We start from the raw sequence: 25,173 nt of genomic DNA on the forward strand, positions 1-25,173 counted from the left end.
TTTAATAATGCAGACTTACATGGTAAGTGACTAGAACCGATCTCGATAATTCTGTAATAATGTTTTCTTCTAATTTGGTCGATCATTCCAGGATTAACTTTATCCAAATTAATATAATTATCAATAGCGATTTGGCTCTTTGGGGGATCGACTTCTAGATTTATCTTATAATCATTCCATAGTTTCCCAGAGATCTGATTCGATTCTGTCGATGACTTCTGTCGCTATCTCGCGTGCCAGTGATGGGAGGTTCAAAGCCTATAATTTGGCATCTGCGTATTCATCAATATTGATATTACCCCATCGATTCATGTGGTCTATATTCTGTTCTCGTCGATCTTCCTATTCCGATCTCAACCAATTATCAAATATATCTAAACGAATATTTAAACATTCATGGGAACTCCCATTGGATCGTTTTACGTTAAGGGAAATAAAATCGTACTATATAATAAAAAATTATAAAAAAATCACAAATCAAATAAAAATCATAAAAAAATCAAAATCAAATAAAAATCATAAAAAAAATCATAAATCAAATAAAAATTTTATAAAATTTTATTATTTTATCTTTTCTTTTGTTATCTTTACTTTTATTATTTTGTTACCTTTTCTTTTGTTTCTTTTTATATACTGAATTTAATTAAGTTGTAAATATTTTCTAAATTTTTAATTGTATGTATTTCCTATAAAAAATTGAATTCGAGCTTTATAAAAAATAGAAAATAGAAAATGATCTCTTTAGTTTCCACATTACCACTTATCTACTTTTATTTTTATTATAATTAAGAGAAAATATGCTGTCCACGCGATTCATTCTAATAGACAGCAACTAGTTGTTGTGACATTATCGTTGTATAAGTAATTAATCTTCTTTGCCAAAATTATCATGAGCGAATAATATTTAATCATATAGCATAACTGAATGCAGATTCATCAACCTTTGAGCTGTTCACCTTTTTCTTAGAAAGGTCAATTATTAATGATGTTGCGGTTTCGCGCTGCATCAAAGGTAAATTTAATAATGAGCACGCGAACACTTTATATTATTAAATCAACTCCTCTCTTTCCTCACGACAGCTTTTAATCAAATGTTACAAACATTATTTATTTGATGAAACAGATATTTAATAGAATTTTGTAAATAATAGTAGTAATATATCTTAATGTACATAACAAATGTAATAACTTTTCTTTAAATTTGCGTGAAATTGAGCAGCGGGATCAATTCCTCTAGCAGTTTATTTAAAATACCATTCGTCACAGGATTCAATAATATCTGCGCCAAATGCTTTGAAGTAAAATATTTCAACTTTCAAATATATCATTTTCATATTTAACTTGGAATCAAAAGTATTTATTTAATTTTATATTCTTCAGAGTTTCTTTATAATTTAAAAATATTTTAATGGATGTTTTATTTTATGACAGTCATAAATCGCTTTCTTCGAAATAAAATTCTTGAGGCACGCGCACAATACATACAGTATCTCATATAAGATAAAATTTCTTACCACCATGCACTTGAAGCATGCAATATAAACTATTCTAAGAATGTCTCAGAGCACAGAAGCACTTAGCTTTTAGAATTTTTGCTTTCCGCTTTAACTCCAGCGAGCCCTTCTTTCTAAAAACCCATTATTCTATTTTAATTAAAATGAAAGTATTATATTGAAAAATATACAAAAAGATATTAAAATAATGGTCCAGTAGCCATGTTTTTAATCTGCAATTAAATTTTAATTAACTAGCAATCAAAAGTAAAATGTGTTTATATCTGTTTAAAAAATTTACGTTAAATTATATATGTAAAATTATATATGTAATATATAATTTAAAGAGAAAATATCAATAGTGTTGCTATCAAAATGAAATTTTTCTAATCACATTGTCTTCATTTGTAAAATATAATTGGCCCGATCCAGACAGGCGCGAATAACGTAATCGGCTTTTCTCTTGCAGCATTAAAAATTAAAGCTGTTGAGACAATTAACTCACGGAAATCTGCGAGACATAGATCTTCCTAATGACAATCACTCGTCGATTGTCGTGCATTTCCCTCAACAATTGACGATATTATCGGTCCAAAAGTCCCATCACCCCGAATGCCCGAAGAGAACGCGCGTCGCGTGGGATGCTGGGAAGAGGGGTTGGTTCGGTTCAAGCCGGCGCCCTCGCTCTACAAGTTCCTTCAGTGTACGCGCGTAGCTACATTCGGTTAGACCCTATCTTGCGCGCGTATCGTGCTCGAGAGTCGCGTCGCCCTTTAGAAAAAACTACCACAGGGGAAATATCTCGCCGATCGATCTGCGTGTCGAATCACCGGTGTGTTCCTCCCTCAGACTTAATGAAGAACAATTTAAATCGACATTCAATTTCGCATAATTTATCATCTTCTCGAAGTGTTCTTTAATTTGTAATCCGTAAAGCTTGTTATGCAACTCGTTATGAAACTTCAGAAATTTTAACACGGAGATTCCGTGCTATATACAGATTTCGAACGAATGGAGTGTTAATATGAAACTGTTATTTTAAAATTTGCGCTAATTATGACTGACAATCTCGTAAAAAAGTTTCGTAACATATAATTTATTTCAAAAATCAATTATTTATTACACATTTCGTAGATTGCTTACAATAAGAATTTAAATTATTTTTTATTTTAAATTATTATTAATATGTAATGAGAAGAATTCTACTACTATGCAATGCGTAAATTAGCTAATTAAATTGTAACAAAATTATATTTAAAAAAACCATTATTTTATTACAAACAATTATTATTTATTCATTTTTTTGTGGACAATTATATCAGATTGTATGATTTTACTTTTTTCGAAATACTTTGGCAGTGCTAGCGAAACATCGTAATTTCCTTATCATAGTTATCATTTATTCAATCGATTTTAATTTTGCACAAGCTATCTTGGGTTCTTCTTTGCTTCTTCCATTACTCTTGATAATGCTTTGAGAATACTTTCATAACGATACTATATATATTCGAGATTTTTTACGAAACAATCTATTTGTGTAAATAATTGCTATAAAGCGCTATCCGTATCACGAGGAACAATGTAATGCTCTAGCGTGGAAGGAGAATGACAACATTATGCGACAAAGTTTAACTCGGAGGTAAGTAGGATCCTGATTCCGCTGAATATATAAAGCTTCTGTTCTAGCAACTAATTATAAGATACATATTTCCCTTATACAGCTTATTATTTAACACAAAACAGTAATTCCAAGTTACACAAAATAATACCGACGATATTGGCTAAGTAAGCAAGAATGACGTAAATACTGGCTTAAATGTGCAGTTAATATTAGTTTAATGTGTAGTAACATTGAAATAATGTTTCAATCTTTTTGTGTGTTAGCGTAATTTTTATTATAACGATTAAATGGCAGCCTCGCTGAATTACTTTTATTTTTCTTACCTTTGCGATTTAATTTTTTTACCGAGAACATGTATGACTTGTATAAAATATCAATATTTATTGCGCTTTATTTTTTTATGTAGCGGATATGCTTGTATGCATAAAAATGTATATACCGTCAAATATTAGAAAGCAGAAATCTTACCGTCGAAAACAAATTTATAAAAAAATATATATATATAAATTTTTCCTCTTGCATAGGAATTCTCTTATTCCAATGGCATTCCTTTATTAAGAGAAAATTTCTTATATATGTCATTTAAAAGTGAAATTTCTCATATTTCTCTCTCTAAAAATATTATCTTAACTACTATTACAAAGGCCTGTAATCATTGACCTTTATTTAATCGTCGAAGAAAAAGTAAGTGGCGAAACGGTGAACCTTAGATCTAGGGTGTGCACCCAGGATCGTCGTACGCGGTCTTTTACGACCGCAGTAATTCTTTAACGAGACCACGCTCACACCGAATCTATCCCTTGGTTATCGGTATAACTTCGTAGCGGCATGGCTTTGTTACTCTGATGGAGTCACAGTAGCTGTACCAACTAAAATCCGTCCTGCTCCAGCAGGCTCTCTATTTTTCTTCCAGACTTGCCTTTAGATAAACCGACTATATAAGTATCAACATGTGCACTCAGCTATGTTTACATTGTTGCTTTATTTTTTATTATTTTTTATTATTGCTTTCGTTCAAAAAAACAAGATTTTATATTGAAAGAGATATAGAATATGCGTACATATTATATTAGAAAAAGGAAGAAAATCAAACATTTTATGTTTATTATATATAATTCGTTATAATTTTCGATAAATTCATACATTATGTAAATATATAAAAGTTTTATTTCAAAAAGTATAATGTAAGCTCTCGCTTTTTTTTGAAGACTGCTAATAATTTTCCAAAATAATTACACTCTCTCCGATAAAAATAGCCGTTCTTATCATTGACATGATAATTTTCTATATCACTATTAAAAATGTGAGATAGTTGCATTTAAAATATACTTAGTACATTATTCTCTCTATTTCTCTCTTCGCATTATATACTATGAGAAAAAGAAGATACATTTACTATAGGTGTACGCGTTTGTGCAAAGAGCACTGTATGCCGACACTGATTTATTGTAACGTTTCACGTAACATACTTTCAAGAAAACTCAACCTTAAATATAGGATTGTTATGATATGCTGACGAAAGAGTACTCTATTTCTTTTCGTCATAGGTATATATAAGAAAGAAATACATATTGCTGCAAAAAAATCTAGAAAAATTCTTCTTCAATAATATGACTACATTTATTACCGTCCTCTTATAAATTATTTTAAATATTTCATTTCATAAAGAGACACGCTTATTGATACAATGAATAACTTTCAACACATGCAAACTTTTTCACGGAGTTTATATCAAACTTTCAGAGTCAAACTCCATTTTCATTCTACGGATTTTCAGCACCTTGCGCATCGCGGATTCGTAACGGATGTGCAGCACGCCGGATTTGTTTTATCGTTTTAGAAGCTGTTAAACTTACAAAGCCGGATTAAAAAACATATTAACATTCGAGCGAATAGGGTATTACTGCGAAGCAGCGATAGTAGAAAGTTAAAAATTGCCAGAATTGTAGTCCTATTTATAATCACACAAGCTGTTGTTCCCATGAAATTATTTCCAAAACTGAAAATTACATGCCTGTCTTGTATAATACTACCTGATACCTTACGAGACGATGAAATGAATATGCATTTCGATAGAGATGAGCCTTACTCCTTGACATACATCCCAGATTATTGCTTCTCTTGCTCTTGAGACGATCTAGTCGCTATAAAACTAAGGAGATGAGAGCGATCTTACAAGAAAATTTGACCACAAAATAGTACATGTAACGATTCTTGGTGATCATAAAAAAGCATATCCTCGTGAGTAATTTCATTAATTCTAACATTTATCTAAATTCTAACATTTTCATAAAACGACAGGAATCTTAATAATGCAATGTCTCTCCTTTCACAGTTCTTATCGCAAGTAATTGTATTAACGTTTTATGCGAGCACAGCTTTATACGAGATAATTCAAATTTATCTAAGAAAACAGGCGACGGTATATATTTTACATCTAATTTAACATTCTTCATGAATCTCATGAATTTTATAATTGTAACATAAATTGATTTGTATGATAAATTATCATATAAAAATTAAAGAAAGGCAAAGAACCAAAAGCGCGGAACGTATGGGCAAATATGATACAAATATATAATTGATTTAATATTGTTCATAAGAATTACAAATTAAATAGAATATGGACAAATGTTTCGATCTAAATTGACATTGCTTCCGTACTGTTTGAACAATATTAAATCGTATCATATTTAATTGTATCATGTAATTATATTATATTTGCGCATACGTTTCTTTAATTTTTACCTCATAAATTTTTAATCAAATATTTTCAGAACAATTAATAAATGCTGATTGAAAATGCAACATATTAAATCTAATTTCTGTGTGTGGATCCATAAAGGAAAATAATTATTAACTATCTTTCATGCATTATATCTCAATATTTACGTTATGTCTCTCTCTCTCTCTCTCTCTCTCTGTTATAAAAATGCTTCTCTTTTAAAGAACAACAGGATTGAAAAATATATAATGGACTGCCTGCATTTTGCAACAAACATTACAACATATATCTTCCTGATTTTAACGCTAGTGAGTTGCTAAATTTTTATTACAATATTCGATTAATTACAAACATGCAATATTCTCTGAAACTTAATCGTAAATGAAGACTATTGCCGCGATTATTTTACCGCTTTGGCAACGCAAATATTGTGCATATCTATTTGGACTATATAGTCAAGTATTTAACAATCATATTATAATGCATCGCGCGTACGATACCTGCATAAATGAAGAGCCTTTTATTAAAAAGCGCATAGCGTAGCCGCAGAAATTTACGGGCCATTTCAATTCTTAATTGGTCTTTACATTTCATGCAAGATTTAATTCCAAAATACATAAAAGGCGCTCACTTGTGAAATGTTTATTTATGTACAGTACAGTATATTTACGTCTTTGAACCTACATTTACCACGTAGTTTCTCGTTGCTTTCATTACTAAATATGTGGTTAATCAACTTCATGATGTAACTTTCAAATACTCCAACAATCTAATAAATCTTTCAAACGTCAAGATAATAATATATCATTGAAACAAATAAATATTTAAAATGTATCAATAAATGACTGTATATTGACATCTTATTTAGAAACGTTAAAATTAAATATTCGACATATTGACATGTCCATTATAAGCTATATGTATTATATTTGTGTTAAAACGTACTGTGAACAAAATAATAATTTATCGTATATTTTCATAATTTTTTGCACACGTAAACTTGTGTTAACATTTTTAAACTTTATTATGAGCGAAAAATCTGCTGGGAATACTCTTTCTATGCACATAAAGAAGCACGAACTTCATTAGACGCGACAATGTCACTTTTAAACCAGACGCAATTAACTACCGTGACGATGATCTAAAAGCTTGAATTTATTTATCTGGGTTTTTCTTTTGTAACGTCAAATATTTAGCCAAGAATTGTTACTAGAGAATTACGTATACGCATTTATTAAAAATTCTAAGAAAAATCATTTAAATAAAACTATTATATTATTAAACTATAAGTGATTGTTGAATTTTCTCTCATGCATTTCTCTTACTTTCATTTCATACCGGAACATTTATTAAATTTTTTATATTTGTCATTCTTTTTTTCAATTTTTTTATTTCTCATATACATGTTAACTCGTTGACAGTTTTGCCGGCGCATAAGATGCTTCCTGAGAATGCTACGAGCGTTAAATTCATATAAACATGCATTTAATTCAGAATATTTAGAAAATTATTTAAAATTTTCAGATATGTAATGCTATGATTTCTAAACTATGCTGTAGTTTTCTCCTAAACATTTACATTTGAGATATATAAGAAAGAAGATAAAAAATTGAAAAGTGAAGATAGAAAATTTGAATTTATGAGGAGAAAATGCAAATAGAAAGATTTACATTGAATCTTGGACGTGGTCATACAAATGAGAAATAGTTGTATGTTAGAACTTAATCCAAAATTACAACAATATAATGTACGGTTTACATACAAAATGCATTAAAGCGGAATATAGTTTTAAACATCCTAGCATCTCTGAAAATTTTGAATTTATAAGGAGAAAAATGTGCTCTGAGAATCTGCACTGAATTTTATTTTTTATCAGAAAAGTGATTTTATTCTATGTATTAAAAAAATGAATTTTCTCTGTTATTTTAAATAATTTCTTTTCCACAAATTTCATAAATTGTTATGCTTTCATAAATATCAAGAATTGTTTTTACTTACGTTACTAAGTTTTTATTTGAAATATTCCATATATATATAGAAATAAAAGATAACCATATATCTATATATATATATGTAGAATCATTTATGTAAATATTTTAAAAATGAATTTACATAAATGATTCTACATATATGTATAGAGATGTATGGTTATCTTTTATTTCTTATACATTTTTGTAAATCTCTATTTGTAAAGAAAAATAATCTTTAAAAATATTTCTACTCAACTTCATGGTAGAGACTAAGTATTGATTTAATTGAATTGTTTACATAACTTTTATATTATATCTAATATTTTCGCGATAAAATAAACACGATGGAACCTGGATTATCCAGGTATAAAATAATGGGTACAATGTAATACTTTGTCAAAACATTATTGCTTAGGTTACATCAACAATACAAATATTATCAAAGAGTCAATTCTGCGTACTGCCAATGATTATCCTCGATTAGACCTCGAATATAATAACAATGGTTCATAATATAATTTTGTGGTAACGCCTCATTTCCGAGAAGGATGTGACATTATTTGGAAATAATTACGTAAGCGTGATGAAAATGCGATTAAACTCGAAATTGAAACTACAATGTAGAACCTTCATTATTTTCAAATCCTGTTTGAAAGCTTTTTCCAACTATCGCAATTGTAAATTCCAATTAATTAAAAATTAGATCTCGTCAGAAAAAATTTCTTGCCTTTATATAAAATCAAAATTATAAAATTTAAAATTATAAAATAATTCTGCATTATTGTAGAGAAATTGCAATTTTCTATAATTATATATGGATGACCTCGCGAAATATTTTATAAATAAATTATTTCTCTCTACTTATTATGAAAAAAATGAATAAAATTTTAAAAACTTATAATGGTAATTTTATAATTATCTATAATATAATAATATTTATATAACATTTTAAATTCAATATTATAATAAAGAATATAGATAATAGATAATAAAGAATATAAATATACAATTCTTTAAAGAATAAATATACAATAAATAACACAAAAAAATTTCCTTTAAATCCTTTTCTTGAAATTAAGAAGATCCTTTAAATTATCTTAAGGTGATTTTCTAGCGAATTACACAACTACATTTATAATGGATTGATAAATGGCGATGAATAACACAGCTTTACATTTTCTACTTTTTTTATCGCGATGACGGATTAGAGTTCTTTCTGAATATAGAAAACGTTAAATCGTTCGCTTATCCTACATTGGATTTGCACACGAGTCTGCATTCGTTCTGCTTTTGATATCCGACGGCTGCGTTGAAATGCTGAATGCTCTCTGCGGTAGTTTCATATCGCCAAAAATATCGTATAAGATCTTTCATTTTTCACATAATTTGCATACAATGAAATATGAAAGTCATATTTCAATCTTATGATTATTCGCATAAGTGTCTTTTTTTTAAGAAAAACAATTATTCTCTTTTAATTACATGTTCTTTTATAAGAAAACAAATTAGCGTCTTTAATAATCATGATATCAAGCAGTTGGTCTTGAGAAAGATTTATTATCATATTTTGTTAAATATAATACTATTTACTTTCGCAAGTATTTAAGAGAGATAATTCAGCGAAATAATAACTCTCATATATCTTACCAAATCTTACTCAATCAATGATGATAAAAATTTAACGTATTAAATGCGTATCAAAAGATAAACTGATAAATCCTGAGAGAGTTATATTTTATTGAATAGAACTAGTTTCTTTTTGTGAAAAGAATTTTTAAACGAGATATCGGTAAGTTTAATCGAATAAGTTTCTATGTAGCTAAAGAGTGAGCTCGCGCATCTTGTCTTCCGATCTCAATATATATTCTAATAATTTAAAGTAAAATAAAATCCAATTCGGAATTTCTAGCTCTATTGTTCACGAGAACAATTGTATAATTAAAATTTTGAAATTTAAAATCTATTAAACAGTCCATTTAATATTATAAATATAATTCACATTATTGTTATTTTTTATTCAAAAGTACTGCGACGTCTTTTTATTTTTAATTTTTCGATCCTCCTCGGGTGTTGGAGAGGAGGATGCTAATGGGGAGCGAAAACGCCGTCAAAAAAAAAGACACAAGGTGGATAGAGATACTCGCGCTCGGAGGAACTCAGATGGAGGGTGTTCTCGCGCGAGCCGCGGCGAAGCGAAGGCCGACTCGAGATCTCGAAGTTGGGCGCCAGATACGGTCTTCCACGTATCAATTCGCAAAATCGTCAGAATAGCGCGAAGAACGTTAGCCTGTTTCGCCACGGGCCGACCAGCTCACCTAACGGTAGAGGGGCAGGGTCCGTTGAAAAGGATCTAGAATTATTTTATGCGAAGCTGTCGGTGACTACTAAAATTGACGAACACAACGGAATTTAACACACGAGAAACGAACACTCAAATAAATTACGCGAATTTAATATAAAAGAGAATGTAACGAATTTATTTAAATAAAAGAAATATAATAGAAAGGAATATAAAGTGAAAGAAATAACAAGTTCTAGAAAGAAGTAGTAATAATGACATAAATTAGCGAGACTGAATTAACGAAATATAACTGAGTTTAACATAAATGCGAAGATTTGAAATAACGTACAACAGATCGACAGCGATGATAACAATAGCACGAAATCGAGATCATAAGACAGCGGAGATATTTATCGTCCTCCAGGCCCGTTTTTATGGCCGGACTTTGCGATACCGAACGGCGTTTCGAGAGCGTAACGGAAATTTCGACAATCTCCTCGAAGACGCGTTTAACAGATCTATTCCCTTTGTCACTCGCTCTTTTAATCGACAGCACTATGTTTGAAATGAGGCTTAATAATTGAGCGATAGTAATCAAGCGATTTGCGAAGACGAAAAATCTCGCTTGCTACGAGCAAGATCGATTCGCTCGGAATTCGATAGCCGTCGGACGCCGCTTCGCCTCTTTTCGGCGTACCGCTTTCTATCTACGCGAAACCCTCGAATTTCGACACTTTCTTAATCTATTATGCACCGCGACACACTCCAACGTACGACAAATACCACGCAAATACCACGCAATAAACGCAATTCGTACCAGTATCAAGAGCGACAAGGATAGCACGACATTTGCCACGTCGTCACACGCACACGGTCACACGCTCACATACACGCTAATTACAGACGAAAATTGCCCGGAGATCGATTGCGGGGACGTCTTACGCGGTTTCGACAACTCTTTTCGACAGCACGGACAGCGGACGCATTCCCCGCGATTTACCGCGCACGTGGTCGATATACGAGAGCCGGTCACTACGCGTTTTACGACACCCCGAATCCCGGAGAGAGACGAACGGTTCCTTATCAGCTACGGCCTACGTTACGATCGTCCTTGATGCCTCGGTCGCTTGTCTCCGGTCGCCCGAAATACACGAAAATCGCGAGCTCGGTACAATGCCCGAGCGACAACGAGACACGAAAATGGCGACGGCGACAGAGCGGCCGGTCCGCGGACAGAATCGCGTACGTGGCGTACAATTAGCGATGGGCAACCTCACCGATACTTTCTCCCGTGACCAGGGGATGATCCTCGGCTCGTCCTCTCAACTTGATCTCGACAACGAACACAAAACGATAACGACAATCTTTAGCGACTATCTGTGGAGAGCGCCCGCACCAGAATGATTCCCTGGATCTCGCGATCCAGGGTCGATAGTGGCGTCAATTCTGCGCGCAGGGGTGCGCGGATTAGCGGCCAATAGCGCCGCGACACGCGAGGTATTACTGCGCCCCGCGACAACGCCGTATCGGGGGCCGTAACGGCCCCGATAATTTAAAATTGCTGACTTTCGGCGATCCTGGTATCCCTGATCGTCCGGAGGTAGATTTTCCGTCCTCCCTCCTCTGAGGGTGGCGCCGATCCGGCCCGGTTATTTTGGCCCTCAAGACAGCTGATTTCCTTCCTTTATTTGAAGGGGGCGATCTCCACCCGAGACTCTGTTCCTCCGGCGCTGTCGTATCGGCTGTCGTAATGATTCCTCTTGGGCCTCTTCTGGTTTTCCTCCGGCGGGTTGCCCGACGTACAAAAACGATACAAAAAATAATTAGTACTAGCGCGACAAAGGATAATGGCTCGTCTCTCCGGAGATTTCGACACGGCTCTCTCTCAATCTTTTTCTGGCGCGGCCGCTCGGCTCGCGCCCCGTGAAGATTCCCGGGGCGGATGGACGCGCGTCGGGACGGCAACGTCACAGTACATATAATTAAACATAACAACATTTTATTAAAAAAATACAATTTGTATGCAGTTTATAATTTAACATTATAATATAATCAATATTTTGAATGTAACAATTAACTACATTTGTGAAAAAAATGTTGAATAAATAAAATTATTGAGTAATTTTGGATATTATGAAAATGTTTTTTGACATAATAATTTTTGTTAATTTCTTTACCACATTGTGTCACTTGAGATCGGACATATTAAAACAATGTAATGTGTTTTCCTGAAGACAAACTTTTTTTATACAATTTAAAAATTATTTATCATCATAATTTCATTTGATATTTTATAAGATAGAAAAATTTCCACAATAAAAACATATTATGTATCAATATAAATTTCTACTACATAGAATGTAGTTGTAATAATCTATTATTCACGTATAGAATTAAATTTTTGTTGTTCTTTTAAATGTATTTCTTTGTAGCATTTTTAATTCTAGCAGTCTTTCTTTAGCATTTTAAAAAATTTTTCAATTTAATCAACAATGCTATCAATAAAAAAATAACAGTTCATATTTTCAACGAAACATAATTAATTATAGAAAAAATAACATACAGCTTTAATATTAACATATAAAGAGAAAGAGAGTTATATTTTTCATAAACTATTTTTGAAATTTAAATTCTGCTGATGAGTATTCTTCGAAATTGTCCTATCAATTTTTCTTCGTAAAAATACCGCAGTACTGATTTATCATATCAATCTTAATCACTCGCTTTTTCAAGCACGACCAAAGAGAATAGTTAGAAACAAAAGATAGTTAAATATATCGCGAAGATTCCCAAAATACAACATTAATGCTCGGCACACTAATTCCAAGATCATGCTTCATTTTTGTCATGGATCAGCAAAAAGCTTATATTACATTCTTGGATTTTTTATTAAGCCATTAATTGATATTAATCTCACTAGAACTACCTTCTATAAAAAATAACTGCACGCTTATGTATGTTGTCTTATTAACTCTCTCTCTTATCTCATATCCAATGAATCTCTTTTATATCATGCAATATATCATTAAGATCCAGGATATTCGGGAGCATCATTCGCAATTTCGTTTTATAATTTCATAAATTTGTACATAATATATAAATTATGTTAATAAAATATGTTAATATAACATTTTGCAGATAAAATACAATTTGAATTTTAAAATATAATTTTTATAATAATATAAAAAATAATTAGGCATAGAACATACTTTGTATCATTTTGTAATATATTAAATCCACATATTAAAATTTGATGTACTATTAAAGAATATCTATATAATAAAGATTAAGAAAATAAAATAATATAGTTAAACGACAAACAAGTTTATTATGAGAATAGCCGAATTACATAATTATTATCAAAATATTTGAGATTTAGTGTATTAATTTCCATTTATTTTAGCGATATTTGGTAAAAATAAATATATTGTGATGATTATTTTCGTCCTCGCTATTTAATACTTGCCTATTAATTCAAGTTCCAAACAAATGATTATAAAATATTTATAGTTATAATCACAATGTAATAAATTATATATTATAGATAATACGAGCATTAAATATTATACGGAATAACTGATTAAATCAAAATTTGGAAAATATTGCTGTTATATCGCAAATGTATAATAGTATAAGGATGAAGCGAGTGAATATCTGGAGAAAAATTACGGCTCCCAGTGGTGTGTACAGCCATTAGGTCTGTATCCTTTATAAAAAAACTGTGTAAAATTATATATATCTATTATATTACTATATCTATCTTTTTATTTATTCAACGCGAAATTAATGAGTTTTGATGTGCTAACGGAATTTCGGCTTTCTCAATATGATATTATGTTTTTCATTAAACTGTTTATAATGGAAATGGAAAAGTAAACGGATTTTTTAGGACAATACTTTTACTATTACATAACTCTCCTCATTTGCGATTGCATGACTATTGATGGAATAATTATTTTCAATCATGGATTTAGTAAAATTTTTTGTCTTAAAAATTATATTTTATATAAAATTACAAATATCTTTTTCAACAATTTAAAACGGTTTTACAGAGTAATAGTATCTACTGTTTCTGAAATTAATATATATATTAGAAACCGAGGTTACACATCTTTATTTCATGATTTTTGATGACTGTTTAAAAAAAAAACGGAAATGTTTTGATATATTATTCTAAACGTATATACACACAATTATATTTTTCAATTACATTTTACAATTTCCATTTACATTTTCTATTTACATGTGTAAGGACGCTTACACCAAAATCGATTAATGCAAATTTTGCGAACATCACCGTCACATTTTTCAATTACACTCTCACGATCACATGATCTATTCGTTTCATGTTTCGCAGTATCATTGAAACACGATGCAACCATCTAACGTCTAACATATTGCCTTTGTTCTTTGGACTGCAAAAGACTATCACAAGATGATCGGAAGACGTTTGTGCTTAATAAGGCGAATGAAATGTTCAATGGCAAGAAATGGATCTCCTTCCTTTTGAAACTAGCAGACGATCTTCTCGCTTTTCGATGGACGTGGATACAATGGCATCAAATGAGAAACATTCGGAACTATCAAAAATTCATCTAAAGCTGTCAGTAAACTGAATTTTAGAAAATAAATAATATTTAAAATATAATTTTTAAAAACTGAGACTTAAAAATTCAATTTATTATTTGTTAATATAATACAGAAAGACATGTATTAAAAATAAAGGATTTCTGTAAAGAAATTTATCCGCTTTCTGGTGAACGTTAATTAATTAAAATTCGAGCTGACAATATTCCAAACTGTATTCACAATATTCAGAACAATATTCAGAAGCTTTAATTATTGAATCGATCTATCAGCATTCTCGAATATTAAAGAAAAACATGACAAATCCATTGAATTTCATTGTAAATAATTTTGAGAATTTCCAGTATGCAATATTGATTACCGTCGAGCTTACCAGGCAATCATTTATTCAGTTCATACACTTTTAATGCATACGTTAATGTTTTGTATTGAATAATGCTATGTCGCGCAAAAGCAAAGAAAATATTTTTACAACTACATATCATCATTAAATTGAATTCTCCGAAAGCTGCCGTTTCTAACGAGAAGTATTCACAAAATATTTGTATATACGAAGATATAATATTTGAATATATGAAGCGACGATATATTTAACGTTTTTGAAAGAAGAAAATATCGATTGAATTTATGTATAGATGTGATGCCGATTTTTATACTTGTAGCGTTCATGCGCAAAATTTTTTTGATAATAACACTTTGTTTACATGCCATATTATTTGTGATGCGCACACTTGAAAAATAATAGATATCATAAATGACGCTTAAAATTCGTATAAACCAATATTTTATTATACCCATGAGATATCGTAGATCAATGATTCATGATTCGTGTAAATGCAACGTCTGGTACATCTAATGCATCATATTAGCATCAAATGCATCAGATCCATGAATGTAAGCTTGAAACGAATGATTTAATAGATGACATCTGATATATCATTGTCCATTGCGGTTTACTCTTCTCATATGAAAATAAAACATGATAGATGAACATAATTCTCGATCTTGCATTAATCAAAACTAATGCGAATAAGATAAAGATTAAATATATATCAAACATATACTATTAGGCATCATGATTGAAACAAAGCGAAGATGTTTAAAAAAATACTCTATCTCATAAGAAGATTTCAAGCGAAGTCTTTTATTCTGCGTAATGACATTTCCCCAATTTCCATTTTGGAGCATCTCCTCTCGTATTCTCTAATAATGATCTTCCGATTGTATGCCGCGTTCTTTAACTAAATCGTCGGCTTTTACGACATAGTCTTTATATGCAGATTTCGCCGAACAAAAGACTGTTTCTGTGATGTATTATGTAGAGTAATGATCCATGTTTTCTTTTCAAAAACATCAATCAGTTAAATTATCCATTGAAGAGAATCATCTAAATTTTCAATTGATTTTCTTATATTTTCGATCAACAGAAAAATGGGGAATTTTCAAATTGTGGAAGCAGTTCAACAAATATAAATACAAGTCCCAAGAATTTTTTAAAAAACATTTTATTTTTTTGAGTTTAGAAATTATTCTTACGTATGTAATTGTTGAGAAAGTAAATATATCTAACAGTAAGTTAAAACTCTTTTCTGCGCTATTTTTTTCTACCTTAAGAAAAATCTCTATTTCCATTTCACATACCTATTTCGTGGTATGTTGTCACGGCAGTTTAACAACTTTCATAAGCAAAACGGCGTCTCTCTCTCTCTCTCCCCCCTCTCTCTCTCTCTCTTTCGTCTTAAAACGAGACTATAAATCGTGCAACAGGCGTTGTCACTGTATATAATAAACCTACTACTGCACGTTCTACACGTTAGAGATGAAAAACGTTCATAATTTTTAAAAAAACTTTCATAATTTTTTGTACTTAAACGCATTAAACATTAATAACGCAAATTGATATATTTGTAGCATGTCAAAATGCAGTATATATTAATATTGAGTAGTATACAATAAGAAAACAGAATATAGAGAACAATTAAAAATATATATATTTATAAAGAAAGATATATATTTATAAAGAAAGTATCACTATTTATTGAATATTAAAATTTTCTAATTTTATTTCATAATTTTATTTTGTGAAAATACTTAATGCAATACATAATAATATGTCACAAAGTTGTATTTGTTTAATAGTTAATCAAATAAACATGATTCCATAGGCAGTTGTGTGAATAAGAGTTACAGAAACGGTATATATAAGATTAATTATTTAAAACTCTAATAAATCATTTTACATAAGCTCCACAGAAAATTTATAGCATTTCGCTAAAATCGACGAAACTTCGAAAATCGATGAAACTTTAACGATATGTACATTAGAACAATACATTATAAATAATGTTGATGCGATATAATAATGCTAATTATCGATCTTACAGTAATAGTGGAATGTTATAGTTTGAGAAAATTTTATATTACACGTACACACACACACCACGCATATTTTCATTCATTTTAAATTAACATCAATGTCACGTTTTGCGATTTAAAAGAAAACAACTGAAAATTGGGAGTTTAATGTTTGAATTATTTTTTCATATTTATTATGCTTTAAAATAGCTCTTATTAACTAAAACTCAACTCATTTCTTTAATAAAAAGATTATATATTAGTACATATCATTTGGATTACTGTCATATATCACGACTAATGTTGTATGTTGCGACTAAATTTTTAGAAATTTTCCATGATAATTCAACCAGACATGTAGACATCTAAATTAACGAGGGTCAAGGCAAGATGTTAAGAGAATTTGTGATAATAATTCGCCCCGAGTATCTACCATCTTTTCACATTTCTACAAACGTGAGAGAACAAGAAACAAAAAATAGACGAGGCAACCTTACAGTAAATCATTAAGAATACTTTTTTTTCCTATTTTATCCCATTCGTATTATAATAAATAATCTTTATACATATATATTGAAACATGAAAAGTCAAATTACGCAAACAATAAAATATGAGAAAATTGTTCGAAAATTACAAACATATACTATATGCTTTTAATGTTTAAAATCATAAAAATTTTTCCCAAATTATATTTTTTATTCTGTAAAAAATGATATTATTAATCGAAAAAGAAAGATGTATGGTATCTGAAAAAACTAGAAAAACAAATTTAAGTTTTGAAATATGCATTTTTTATATATAATTATATACCTTCAAAGTTTGTATTTTCCGAAAAAGCTTGTATATATATACTCTTTTTATATTTCTTTCTGACATTTTTTCCGTACAAAAATCTAAGAAATGTCAATTTTAACATTCATATTAAAAAGAATCTTTATGTCGAAAGAATATCTATGGAATCTTAATTTATATGAACTTTTAATGAAAAAATAATTGGTTCTATCATTTTACCTTCAGTTTGCAACCATTAAGATTCTAAAAAAATAAAATAATTTAAATTTTAATAAAAATCGTATGTTATAAAACCCGAACGTTATGCATTATAAATGAGCCATTTAAATTAATGTTACATAAATTTTCCATTTAATCCATTATTATGCAAAAAATCAGCATAGTATAAAATTTCAAATTACACGTTAAATGAGACAATCTACTAAAACATTATATGAATTTTCAACAAACTTTATTGATTCATCCTAAAACATTTTGCATAAAAATATGCAACTATGTTTTGACACTACATATGTGCATTTAATTAATATTTATATACACTTCGATCTCATTATAATTATTCTTATTAGATTAAAACCGTGCCATTATATCAATAATACTAACTATCAGTCGTGCAATAATTCAAACTAGCGCGTGATTCTAAGCTCTCTCGTCGTTCAAATCAGCTCGAATCACTGATAAATCTATCTACCGCGAACGAGCGCGAATATATCTTCGATCCTCCACAGTTGATACGGAAACAAAAAGCAAACAGTCTATAAAAATCTAACGAAATTAATGTCCATCCAGCCAACAAATATCGGTCAACAAACATCTAACAGATGATCCAAAGATTTATGTCCATAAATAAATCGTGCATACCATATCTCTTCGATAAATTTCAATGTTCCTCGGCTCGCTTGAGAGCAACGTTCCTCTTTCAAGAGACAAAGGATGGTGTATCGTACCCATGTATCGACGTAAACTATGGTATAGAGATTGGTGCACATACAAAGGACCATGTTATGCATTAACGAAACTGCGACAGGTGCCTTAAAGCCTATACGAAGAGTGAAATACAATCGCTCTACATAGTAACGATGCAACGTCATCGATCATTTTCATGAAATGCGGTCACAAGGTTCTCTCTCGTGTGTGTCAAGATCTTACACTAAAGATATTAAATTATCACTTGCTATGCTCCACTGCATCTGTAGATGACGTTTGTCGAGAGGAAAGTACAGATAATAATTCATTAATTAAGTGAGAATATGAATGAATATAGACTTATACAAGCTGTTATAATACCAGAAACGAAGTAAAAAATTTCACTGAATTTCTTATAACGCATTATATTCTCAGAAATGCAGCTGTAGTTTCTGTAGGCAAAAAATTATAACATTATATTTGTTAAAATTTATAAAAAATTGTTATATTTTTATTTTATTATATTTATTTTATTATATTTGTTATATCTAAAATATTATCAAGCTAAAATAAAATATTTTCCCATATTCATTATATTATTTTTAAAATTTCATATTTTACCATATATTGTATTAGGTTAATTAAATTAAATAATTAAAATCTTTTAAAATATAATATTATTAAAGAGCCATTAGAATTTCCTTCTGATAAAGAAAAAGAAGATTAAGCATATTCAAAATATATAGAAATAAATTTCGCACACAAAAACTATTTCGAAAATCGACAACTTTAAAACTTGGTACTGAATGTCATCAGACATATAACTTGAACACATTATATTTTTCAGATCTAGGTTATACATATTTTATGCAATTTTTTATAAGCAATATTTACATTTTGAATGTGATTAACTACATTAATTACATAACATTTTCAATCGAAGAAAGTGACTCATTTAATTTACATCTATTTCTCCTGGCGATACTTTGACAAAGATCTACCCAGAGAGTCTGCGCAACTTCCTTCAAGGCGTGAATATACGCTCGCGGCGATATCCAGAGCGTTCCATTGTACATTCGACATCGTAAACAAGGATTCACTTTATAGTTTCACATTCGCGGTATTTGCGGCAGGCGGATGAACGCGAAATGTTGGAAAGAAAAAGAAATAAGATTTTCTTTTTCTTTTTTAGAAAAACTTTTTGTCTTATTAGCAGATACATACAATGTTAGCAGATATAATATTTATCAATTGAATTAAAAATCACATAAATTAATTAAAGGAAAATGGAAAAGAATGTGTGATATATAAAAAACAATTTCTCTTTTTAAGATATCTTTCGCTCACGATGTAAAACATTATCCCTATGTAAAATTAATATCTTTCATACATAAATGAATCGTCATGATATTATTTTACATTTTTTTTAATAGCCAATTTTTCGATGCATAAAGAAAGAAAGACTTCTTTTTTTCATACAATCCTTTAAATTAAAAATAAATTTTTTTTCTGGCGAATAAACACCCCATATTCACGATACGAGAATGGAAAAATATATATAAATTTCGACCAAATTTTTTTTGTGATCAAACAGAAGACTATTTCTTTCTCGGGAAAAGCGATATAGCTTTGAATGTGAGTCAATTTAAATAGTCGAATTTTTTTCATATAACTCTTGACACTGATGTACAATACTATGCCATTTCCCTTTAGATCCCATCTGCCCCGGCCATAGCTATTAAACTTTTTTATTCGTTTCATATCAATAGAAACGACTAAACCAACCAGTAACCCTCAAAGTTCTTTCGATGATTTTAATTTTTCTTATCGATATCGTTCTGTCATTCTCATCCGTCCTCTGTAGAACTTCCACAAAACTTCTACTATTAAATATACATCAAATGACTTTATTCATTTTATAAATTAATCAGAAATTCTATTTTTTGTGAATCGAAATTATTCGCGTTTAAATATAATTGCAATTTTATTTGATTATAAAATTGCAATTATATTTAATTTTTCCCCGTTTCTTCTTCACTAACATACACATACACACACACAAATAATGCAATATCATATGTATACATTGACTCAAATTGAATAATAATAATATGGTATAAAGTATGATTAATTAGCAAATAAAGTTATAGTATTTTGAAGAGAGAGGGAGAGAGAGAGAGGGGGGGAGAGAGAGAGAGAGAGAGAGAGAATAATCAATACAAAATGTTCAAAAGATTATTTACTATGTAACTCGATACAACTAAATCAGAATTAACAATTGAATCTTCAATCTGCTTATTATATAAGTACCAATTATCCATTAAGAAATGACGTAAAAAGCATATAAAGCAACAATTATTAAAATAATTAAATGATTATTAAAAGAGATAAAGAATTCTATGATGAAGATTCAGTATTTGTGGAATATATTAAACATATGATTATATATCTTTTGTTTTTTCTATCTCTGGTTTGTTACTTATTCTCTTTGAGATCGTCGTGAGATAGCAGCTACTTCTAGGAAATGGAAGCTTTCGCATTTTTTCATTCTTTGGAAAAAAGTCCAATCTTTTTATCTTATAAAATATATATGTAAGTGTGTGATACACATACTCTATTATATCCATGCTAATATGTGTGTGTGTATTGTTGCATAGATTTACAAAATATCTTAGAATGCAAAATGCATACATAAAGGGCAAAAATTAATACATTCTACAATGTAATTATAAAAGAATACATATAAAGTTAAGACAAATAAAATATAAATTAACCAATAATATGTAACTTAATAATTTAAAGAAATTAATAATAATTAATTAATTAAATAAGAACATTATATTGCTCGAAAGATAGCAACATTGAACAGATAAGCTATGTTTCAAGAATTCAAAAATCTTTTGCAAATACAGAATTAAGAAAGCTTAGTATCGATTAGTATTGACCAACAACGTTAGTATTTAATCAGCAATCATATTTGTGTTAATTCATGTTAGGTGAGGTGAAAGTATGTCTTATCTTTTCAGAGAGCTGTAATCTCCTAAGGATACAGATAAATTCCGCGAAAGATAGCTTTTACATCAGCCATACGTGCACTGTACAGGTGAGTCGTTGTGTGGCTTCTGGAAAATGTACATAAGGTAAAATATTGGCATTTCATAGTGTCTTTCATGGAATAGCAATGTATTCATCTCGCACTTCCAGGCTGATGGCCTTCAGCCATCCCAGAAAAAAAGAAAAGAAAGATAGATGTCCCATCTCGACGCTAGTGGCGCAGATCAGCCGAGTGGAATGACACGGTGTAAAGAGGATGGCGTTGCAGAAATCATGTAGTGCATACGAAAACATGCTATATATATTTTCTAAAGATACATTTTTATCATTAACTTTCTAAAAATTCAAAAAAGATTTGTTTGAAAGAAATGTATACGCGTATATACAATATATATAATAAAATTATAGTTTTTTTCTGAATAATTTATTTGAAACATTTTTCTTCTGTCTATATTGTTCTATATGATTAAGTGTAAAAAATTAATTCTGTAAAAAAAACCCGAGTTTCAATACCTGCGAGTCAACCTTTTATTTTTTCCACATATGAAAGCCATTGATAAAGTTTAGTGAGTTCCATTTTATGTTATAAATATCAATTCGAGCGTAATACAAAGTCATGAAGATCATCTCGAGATGAAATTTTTATTTTTACATAAAAAAAAGTTATTGTAAAATCTAGCGAAATATCAAGATAGTTTATTGTACTGAATATGGATGGCTTTTTTTCATTGAATGATATATGTATACAGACACGTGATTGAAAATATTTTTAATTATATATATATATATATATATATATATATATATATATACATCCTAATAAAATATATGTACTGTATGAATTATTTATATTAACAATCATTATATATCATTATACATATGAATTTATTCGTTAAACAATATAAAAGTTTAGAAAAAATTTTAGATGAGATTTAAATTTTTTATTAAATTTGACTATATATCAATTCACATTCTGTAGAGAATCCACGCGAAACTTACTAACGAACAACCCGGAGCAAATCAGAGTTCCTTCCCTCTCGACTTGTATCGGAAACGCTCTGACGATTGCAAATAGACAACTACATTGTTCGCGATGTAATGAACGGTTGTAGCGATCGATTTTTAAAGAAAAAAAAAGAGGAATTTCGAGTACATTGATAAGCAAAAAATTTATCAGTATATAACGATTCTTCTTCTTTAACCTGCAAAAAAAGACAAAAAAAAAGCTCTTCAGTCCTAATAAAAAGTACTTTACACTTCAGTGATTCTTTCAGTGAATTTTCAATATTGCGTCATATTTTTGAGGAACGAAAGATGGTATCGATTCTCCAAGACCATGACTCTTTTCTTTTTATGTTTAATATATATGTATGTATATAAAACGCATATATATCCCAAATATATAAAAATATTGTCTCTTGAAAGTACATCGAGAAGACATATCTCGAATATGTAGCAATAAACACGATAAGAAGAGCGCTATGACTATAAATATATCTCTCTTCTTTCTATTTTAGTATTTCTATTTACGCCTGAATCTTTGATAAATTACTCATACATATCAAAGTTCTTAAACAATATTCAATTTATGCTTTCCATTTGATAGCTGCATCGTAATCGGAACAAACTTTGATAAACGATCTAACACACATACATTTCGCTCTATACTTACTCTCACACGCCGCTTATTAATCTTATGCCATGTATTTTTCTTCACGAAGTAATTGTGAAAGTAAAAGTGCATGCGTAAGTCAATATCTGGTAGCTTTAAAGAAGCTAGCGCTGAAAAAAGCCGAGATTTATGAACTTGAAAGATATTTATTGAAAGATCAAATGGATTTTATTCCCGCGGCTTTTATAGATTTTATCTATGCATCTTTCCTATCAAATCCGAACAAAGAATTCTATACACAAATTCTGTACACAAATATAATTCTAGAAATGTTTTCTGAAAAATATTACAATTTGAAGAGATTTTCAACGTTAACATTAAAAAAAAAACATTTTTACTATAAATATTAATTGATTTAATAAAATTTATAATTAGTAAAACACAATGACATTTACTATCTAACATATGTATATGCTCTTCTAATTTAATTTATTCCTACTAAAAATTTATAATATTGCCGGTACACTTCTATCTCACGTAAATTTATTTTTTTTTTAATGAATATTTACGTTGATCCCTTGATACAAGCTTGGACGCTCATTGTCGTTCCAACTGCACCAAAGCAAACATGCCATCAATTTATCGTTTCACGACACGCGCAATCTTGTACTCGATGTCGATAGTGCGATCAGTTCCTCTACATCGTGGATGCTATCGTGGTCGAGTTTAGTTCGTCAGGAATCATGAAACAACCGGACAATTCCGGTATAGTAAACAATCATTTGTTTTGTCATTGCAACGTTGTAACTGTTTGTTTCGATACGACGTAATACGAAGACGATGAATCACGGTTCTTGAACAATCGCACTAGAATTGTTCTGTTATTCCACTGCGTCCTAACGCCGATTGGAAATACCTTTGCTGCTACTCACAAAAATTTTTAATTAATCATTCTCAGTTAATTGTATAAATATGAATTTTAAGAAATGATGATAAACGAAAATGTTAAGAAATCAATATAAAATAAATTAATCGAATTGCAAAACAATTGTTTCCTATATTACACGCAATCTTGATGCATACAATACATTTATATGATACCCCATGAAAAACATTTTTATTCTTTGCTGTGACGTTTTCACATATACATAAAGTTCTCGTTTAACATTCTTGTCGTGATACGACGATATAAAAGAGCCCGTGTAGATAACGCAGGATCTCTCGCTAGAGAATACCCCGAAGGGTTGCAAAATCTTATAACTGTTTTTGACATATGTAGTGCAACTCAGTCTTGGACAAAGGCACTTCTTCATCACGTTATTAAAGTGAAAAGAAACGTTGAAATCTACAACGTCAAATATGCGTAGGTAGCTTTAAAACGAATAATGGATAACACAGCCCCACAAAAAAAAAAAAGTTTCTGACCTGGAGGTCTCACTATGCTAATTATATGTTTTTGGGGTCGCTGAATCCGAATCCGAGGTCAATTCAGCTCCATCGGGTCTGGGTTCAGCCATAACCTCAAAAAACCCACTAGTATAGGCTTATTAGTGTTAAAAAAATTTATTTTTGGTCCGGGGATCAAACTATGCTTATTATATGTTTTTGGGGTCGCTGAATCCGAGTTTGAGATCCATTTAACTCTGTAACGTTAAGGCTTAGCCATAACCTCAAAAAAACCTAATAATGTAGGCTATTTAGCACTAGAAACATTTTTTCTGGTCTGTGGATCAGACTATGTTTATTATATGTTTTTGAAGTCGCTGAAACCAAACC

At 30.0% G+C, this 25,173-nt stretch overlaps 1 protein-coding gene and 1 long non-coding RNA gene across 4 annotated transcripts in view; both read left to right on the forward strand.

Annotated features, from left to right (window-relative positions):
• Positions 1 to 2,865: 2,865 nt before the first annotated feature.
• The window catches only part of Glurb (metabotropic glutamate receptor B), a 149,944-nt gene continuing 127,636 nt past the window's right edge, over positions 2,866 to 25,173 (forward strand). Inside the window, exon 1 of the mRNA XM_083096054.1 lies at positions 2,866 to 3,132. The gene's annotated coding sequence lies outside the window, so the exon portion shown is untranslated. The remainder of the gene's footprint in view (positions 3,133 to 25,173) is intronic.
• On the forward strand, positions 18,577 to 22,089 carry LOC145970969 (uncharacterized). Of its 3 annotated transcripts, none has more exons than XR_014438706.1 (3): positions 18,577 to 18,794; positions 21,758 to 21,871; positions 21,936 to 22,089. It is a non-coding gene; the product is annotated as an uncharacterized LOC145970969 (long non-coding RNA). The 3 variants fall into 3 exon arrangements; XR_014438705.1 differs by having other exon boundaries at positions 21,758 to 21,834; XR_014438707.1 differs by lacking the exons at positions 21,758 to 21,871; positions 21,936 to 22,089 and adding an exon at positions 18,853 to 19,105.

This window comes from Camponotus vicinus, unplaced genomic scaffold, assembly GCF_025532165.1.
Source record: "Camponotus vicinus isolate PSW18456_S1 unplaced genomic scaffold, iyCamVici1.0 SCAF_4, whole genome shotgun sequence".
Classification (NCBI taxonomy): Eukaryota; Metazoa; Arthropoda; class Insecta; order Hymenoptera; family Formicidae; genus Camponotus; species Camponotus vicinus.